Below are 8,067 nucleotides of genomic sequence, written 5' to 3'. Positions count from 1 at the left end.
TCTGATTGTGCAAACCTTTGATAGGGTAGGAATAGATAATGGATGAACTTAGATTGACTGATATCTTTCGTTTGTAGGAGAGAGTGATTGTAGAGTCTGAGATGCCTTGTGAATGATATTAGATTGAATTGATCACTCCATATTAAATATGTAAAGTGTCATGTTCCCGTAGAGACATGACTCTACATGGCCAATGGCCATGTAGGTTCATGTCCCTATGTGGACATAACATTCAAACACAATGCAATTGATAATCATTCAGAGGAGTAACTAATACTTCAGATCGTCTCTTCTTAAGATAAGAGCTCGATTAGACAAGAGCCCAATTAGATTAAAAAATATCATATATATATATATATATATATATATAGACACACACACACACACACACACACACACACACACACACACACATATAATTCTTATCAAGAATATAACATATAAAACAAAATTTCATGTTAAATCATTAATACAATTACTCAATATAATGAGTACATCACTTTGACTAATGCTATACTTCAAAAATTTGTCCTTGTACAAAAAAAATATCTCCTTAATTTTTGCATTTATATGAAATCTTGACCATTTGATTTCAACAAATAATGTTAGCTAAACATGAAAATTGTTAACACAAGAAAACATAAACAATTTCACTATTTGTAAACATAAATTTAAAAAATTCCAATTAATATATAATCTTCATAGTAGTTTTGTTTAATTGGCATGATAGTTTTGTTCACCAACCTAATATATAATCTAGGGAAAATATAGTATCTTCTAGTGATATAATGGTTTCTTGGCAATGAACAACTATTACAAGGCAAGATCATAATGGATTTTTGCACATTACAATTGATACTTATCATACAATCAAATCCTCAACGTAATATTTGTCACCAAGAAATGTACAATGGAGAGTAGCAATGTGTATGTTTGAATTGATTCTATATTTTCTAAATAATAATATAGATTTTTTGATGTGAGTCATCTTCTTCATAAAGTCACACTTTTTATGGGCTAGAAGAGCATTCAATAAGAGTTCTTTATTTTGGTGCATGATTTAATTTACAAGACAAGTTCTTTCCTCTAAACTATTTTATGCTTGCTAAATAAACTTTATTTTACCTGCCAAATGGGTTTAGAAAGACTAGTAGTTATATTTTGTATTAAGGAATGGTGATGCATTTGAGTGTGTTCTTGAAGGAAGAAAAAAATCATTTAAATGTATCTTCCTTGCCTGTGAATGTTAAAAGTTATGGATAAAATCTTCTTGATAATAATTGTATCTTATGTTATATAGTATTGTTCTGTTCAAACTTAGAATCATATTTCTTTCTTTTTTTTTCTTACAACTGGCTTTCACAATATTAAAAACATGTTTGGTTATCACCAATAATAATAAATCCTTCTTTAAAAATATCCTTTAATATTATTGGTGCTTAAGAAGTTGCAAACTTGTGCACTAAATCATGATTGAGTGAGTAAGATGAAAGGGCTTTATTTTATAAATATTTTATGATACATATATAAATAAAAATATTTTTTATTTTATAAATTGTATGTTCATTAATATAAATATTATTATATTCTACTAGCATATTTATAATTTCTAATGAAGATTAATTGGCCATCTCCAACCTATCAAAGTCACAATAGATTTATTGTAGGAATTTCCATTTTTTTTTAAATGATTTTATTTTTATTTTTGAGAAAATGTAATAATAATAAATATATTTTTATTTTATATTAGTAAATGTATCTATTTATCAAGGAAGGTGTGTGCATCTCAATTGTAAGGATAGATGTAAAGGTATAAAAGATTTGAAGAAGATGAATTCCAACTGACGAGAAATGTCATATACCGTGATGATGGCAACATTGTAAAAAATGTGCATGTGCAACATTCCTTCTTCCTCAATTTGTATTGTATTTACTTTGGGGCTATATATTTCATTTTTTTAATGTCTTGGTCAGTCATCTCCTCCAACTGAGCATGATACTATACTACTAATTCTACTAAAAGAAAGTGCAGTGATGAGGTAGAATAGATCTTATTAGTCCTTGCATGCCTTAGAACCTTGCAATATTTAAGGCAAAGAACTAATGTTCTGGGATGTTCATTGCTCTAATTTTGAACATTCTAATAAAATTCAAATCTTAAGGTTTCTAGTGCTTTTAATTAAATATATATTATTTGGCTTTTTTTTTTAAATTTGTGATTGACCAACTCAAATCTTTTCGAGGTTTTGGAAATTTTGAACGAACATAAAATAGATCAAAAATCTAATGCAGGGAAAATTATATAGACACTTATTTTAGTGAAAGGATTGGAAGTAATTTAATATAGTTAGGTGGAGAGTGCTAAGAAGACAATAAAGGTTTAATGTAGTATAGACATATTGCCCATTTGCTTGCAGGCATAGGAATTGAGAATAGGAGTCAATAGGAATGGCTATTCCAATAAAAACTATTTTTGTAATGGACATAAGCTCATTTTAGGGGGAAAATAGGAATATGTATTCCTATTCCCTATTCCAAATGATGCATCAAACAAAAAATTTAAAACATATTCCTAATTTCCTATTACTGTTCCAACAAACAAATGGGTAGGAATTGTTTATGAATTGTTTCAAGCATAGTCGGTGATTTTCATCCTTGGAGACCATAAACAACAAGACATCTATAAATGATCGAGGTTTGTAAATCTATGATGTCCAATTTCTTTCTTGCAATAAGGTATTTTAGCAGTTTTTTCATCGTCGTACATGTGTCATCTCAGTATGAATGTATTATTTTGTTTTTTAACCCTCATCTACAGGAACAAATAATTTTTTTACTTTATTTAGAGAAGTTCATCCATTACATGAATTCCCAAAATTATTTCTTTCACTTGATCCATTTCCAAGGTCAAAAGAAAATCTATGTAGATATAGAGTACATACCCCTTGAAAGATTTTTTTTTTTTTTTTTTGTGTAAAAACACCATGGACTACTATGCCATGGGTGTCATTGGCAACCAAAAGCCCTGTAAAACTTAGGGTGTTTAATTGACCTATGCTGAGAATTTGTATCTTGTACACATATTTACTACCCATTTCAATATCTCAACTAGAGGCTAGATCAAATTCATAATATTGGTAGAAACAAACATGTTTTGAAGGACAATCAAAGATTCTTGTAAGCAAATGCCTAATCACAATTAAGATTATAGAACAAAAATGAAGGCTTCCTAGATAGCTAAGAATGCCTAATAATGGTCACCATGATAACATATGAAATGAATTCTTAAACCACATCTTTACCAAGGACTCCTTGAATCCTAAAGATTTCAACATCTCCAATCACATGAAGGTACCATCTCCAACTAGTGAACCAACAAATGTGAAAGATCCTTTTACAACAATAAGATCTAATTAATCCTCAAACATTTACAGCAATAAAGAAGATTATCCATCACCATGTAATGAAAAATATAGTCACTACTAAAGGTCCCACAAAAATGTGGTACCAAGCTCTCCATGCATATGACATGCCATCTCCCAAATTTAAAATCATCTAGGCTTGCACATCACGCCAAGTGAAACCATGTTTTCTAAACTAACAAAATTCACCATGCTATAGGAATACCATCACTAATTATCCAAGTACTTAAATATCATCCATACTCTCATTCCAAAGTAACCACACCAATACATAAGTGACCACAGAGAAGGTTGGCTAACAAGTCTACACCAACATTGAGTCAAATATGGTGCATATAGAAAATCCACATCCAAGTCAGCCCACTACAATTAAATGGGTGGCCTACCCACCTGACTGCCTAACTTGTAGATTCAATCATTGTAACATGAAAACTCACTATCATATTAATGACATGTAAAAATGAGATAAAAGAGAACAATCATGTAGACACATGACTCAAACGCTATATCAAGCACAAATCTAATTCATCAATTATGCCCACATCAAGCACCATAGTCTAGGAATCCAAAAAGCATCACCATAGAAATATTGAGTGACTAGTCACATACCAACATTTCCATGCAGAGAAAGAAACACTCCTCTCACCATGCACAAAGAATATATGCATCTAGAACTACAACTATCTCATTCAGTAACACCCTAAAGAAACCAAAGTCTAGAAAATAGCTCTTTAGTAGATCCAAAACAAACCACAAATTTTTCTTTGAGCATGCATAAGTTGCAAAACCACTATGTCCAAGAAGACCCATGTACATCCATATCCACTTTTCATCTAGAAGACTCAAAAGTATGAAAAAACACCAAATAACCGAATCCAAAATAATGGATTATTATACATGAGCAGTATCATAGATTTTTAGTGAAAATCTATAAACCCCTCAGATCCAATGAACAAGAATCCAAGCCATGCATGTACAAGCATCCAATAGGAATGCATAGTATAAGAATTCCAAGTCCACTTGTAGACCAACTCCATGACCATTACTAGCATATGCATTTAAGAGAGATAGGTTATCCAAAAGTTTCCAATTCATCCAATGATCAACTCCATAACTTCTTTGTATTCCAAGTAAAAAAAAAAAAAAAAGACACCTTTCAATGCACATACATCAATAATTTTTCAGCTGTCAACCAAGAGCTCCAAATCAATATCATTTCAACATGACCAACTCTATTTTCTCTGTCTTCATCATCCTTCAAGAAATGTTTTTTGTCTCCTAAAACACTAAATCAATTGCAAGACTTCCACTCATAAAATAATTAATTATTAACTAATTCCTTCAAAAAAAATTCAAGCTCTGCAAGCTAAAAAATCTTAATAGAAGAAATATCCATAACTAGAAATACTATGATTCCTCACATGCAAGCAACATGCAATTCAGATAACTGAACTTTGATACCAATTTCACGAAAATGAGAATATCATAGAAAGCCATCTGAGATAAGTATGGATATCCTAGATAGCTTTTATTAAACAAATACAAGTGCATACTACTATACCATAAAGGTGGAAATATACATAGTTGATTTCCCACAATTAAAACCTTAAAGGAAAGTGATTACACTTTATCAATCTAAATAAATTTCAACAAGATTAAGATATACATATTTAGTATTCTACCATCATGAAACTAGAAGAATGAGAAATAATAAAACACACAAATATACATGTGGAAACCTTTCTAGGTAAAAATAGAACCCTCTAAAATATTCAACTAATGTATTATTTAGCAAAATGTTACAATACATTTCTAGCCTTCACATGGAGATTTACATCTTCCTCCATCCTAGAGAATATCTGGTAGCACAACCCTATGAAATAAACTCATTCACTCTCTCTCTTTTTCACATCTCTTCAACAACTCATTGTATTTATAGAGTTATCATATAAAAGGAAATAATTTCTAAAGCATTTACATTCAATGTATTTAGAACATTTAGTATCTTCCAAAAAATGCACAAATAGAAAAACAATAAAACATGCTAAGGTTGAGTCACCATATCCTAACAATCTACAATCAACTTTTTCTTTCTCGAGATCAAAATAATAGTGAAGAATTTTTTAGAATCATTAGCCCTAGTGGGGGATGAGAACAAAATAATAACTTGATTAAGAAGGTGGAATTTGAGGAGGTGAAGGTTGTTGTTTTCTCCATGGAAGCATTTAAGGCTTTGAGTCTTGATGATTTCTCACCTGCTTTCTTTTAGGAGTTTCGGGAAATCATAAAATTTGATCTCATTCATGGTGCTACAGATTTCATAAACAAAGGAAGGTTTTGAAAGGAGCTTAATTAGAATTACATTGTGCTCATTCTAAAATTTGGTGAGCTCATTAGGATGGAGGATTTAAGGCCTATCAGTCTTTGCAGTACAGTTTATAAAATCTTATCCAATATTTTGGTCAATCGGATGAAACCCCTCTTGGGAAGTTTTAGTAGCCCATCCTAGAATAGCTTTGTCTTAGGGTTGGTAGATCTTGGATGATGCATGCTATTACCTCCCATAAAATCCTGCATTCTATTGAGAAGAATAAGAACCTAGGTATGAATATGAAACTCAAGATATTTCCAAAGCCAATGATAAAGTAAGGTGTGACTTCTTTTTTGATATCTTGGCTAGACTGGGCATTGGGGAGAAATTTGTCTTGATGATTAAGGAGGTTTTTAATTTGGTCCAATTTGTTGTTCTCTTTAATGGGACACCATGGAAATTGTTTATTTCTACTAAGGGGTTGAGACAAGGGTATCCTCTTTCCCCCTACCTATTTATTATGGTGGTGGAGGTATTGGGAAGAAACTTTCTGTCTATGATGGAACATGGTTGAATAAAAGGTATCAAGTTGGTCACTACTCTCCCCTTGGAGGTTCTTTGACAATTTTTGGATGATACTTTTCTGTGTGGGATTGCTTCAATTAGAGAATCTAGAAGATGGAAGGAGCAACTGGATAACTATGTTGATGTTTTGGGAAATAAGTAAACTATCATAAGAGTAATATTTACCTTTTTCAATACTACAAGAAGCCTACAAGATTAGATTACTAGAGAATTTCAGTGCCAAACAACTAACTTCCCTGATACTTAGCTCAGACAACCCCTTACTATTAAAGAGGCCACTCCCCAATTCTAGAACTCGATTGTGGAATGTATACAGAGGAATCTTGTTGAATTAAAGGGGAAAGTGTTAAGTAGTGTTGGTAAGTTGCAACTTCTCTTGGCCTCATTATAAGGTATTCATGTCTATTTCTTAGCCATATTAAAAATCTCTAAGAAAGTTAGGGACACTATTGAGAAAATTAAGATGTAATTTCCCATGGTTGAGAACTAAGGAAAAGTCCAAATTCAATCTTGTGGCTTCAGAGAAGGTCTCTGAACCCAAATCACAAGGGGGACTAGACCCAAGGAGAATTGGTGACCTTAATAGGGTTCATATGGTGAAGGTAGGATGGAGATTGATTCAAAATGAGGTGGGATGGTGTAGAATCATGAGAGATAAATACTTGAGAGGACATTCCTTCCAGTACAACCTAGGAAATAATGACTTGCCATTTGGTTCCAAAATTTGGGGCAATAAATTGTCAATAGTCAAAAAATCTTAAGGAAGGGTATCGAGTGGGTGATTGGGGACATGAGTAAGATTATTTTGAGAGAATAATTGGAAGTGGATAAAATTAGATCAGTTAATCCCAAACCAAAACTTATCTCAAGTACTACAGAGAGTGATGGAAAGAATTAGGACCCCAACTTTCTCTTGAAAGGATTTGTTGATTTGGGACCCAAATGCTTCTAGGGAATTTAGTGTCAAATCCTCCCATAATATCATTATTGGTCATGAGGAGTGTAGGGACTGGAAATATGTTTAGAATCTAGGAATAATCTTGAAGGTTAACTTCTTCTGGTAGGTTACACAACATGGGAGTATTCTCACAATTGATAACCTCAAAAGAAAAGGTTTTCAAATTTTTAGTAAATGTGTGTTGTGCCACAAGGAGGGCGAGACTATCGTGCATCTTTTGATTCATTGCACCAATGTTAGGGAGGTGTGGATGGTCATTTTACATATATATTTGGGATTCAATGGGTCTTTAGTGGTGATTTATAACAATTCATTCTGGGTTGGGGAGCTCCTATATTACACCCTCTCATCAAAATGCTATGGAAAGTGATACCCCCATGTGTGTTGGAAATTATGGAAGGAAAGAAATAATCACATTTTCAATAGATCTTCCCCTCCCCTCCACCCTTCCACTTCTATTCAATTGATTGTTAGCCTTTTATGTGAATGCAAATCCCATTGGAGATGTAACCCCACCCCAACCCTTCGTCATTTCAAGATTGTGTCATTGTGGAAAATTGGGGAATTTTGGATTTGATTTCTAAGCTAGATATTTCCAAAATTTTGACCAGGATATGGGTGAGATGGAAACCACCTCCATCCCCCTGGTTCAAACTTAATTTTGATGGCTTTGCAAAGGAAGGCTATCTAGTGACAGGTGGCATTATAAATAATGACAAGGGTAGTTTGGTGGTGGCTTATGCTGATAATTATGGTGAGAACATCATCAACTTTGTTGAAGCTATAGGCTT

The sequence above is a fragment of the Cupressus sempervirens genome, chromosome 4 (assembly GCF_028749045.1).
Source record: "Cupressus sempervirens isolate cs-2001-9-10 chromosome 4, ASM2874904v1, whole genome shotgun sequence".
NCBI classification, from domain to species: domain Eukaryota; kingdom Viridiplantae; phylum Streptophyta; class Pinopsida; order Cupressales; family Cupressaceae; genus Cupressus; species Cupressus sempervirens.
The sequence above is the reverse complement of the archived record's forward strand: the minus strand, read 5'-3'. Positions refer to the sequence as shown.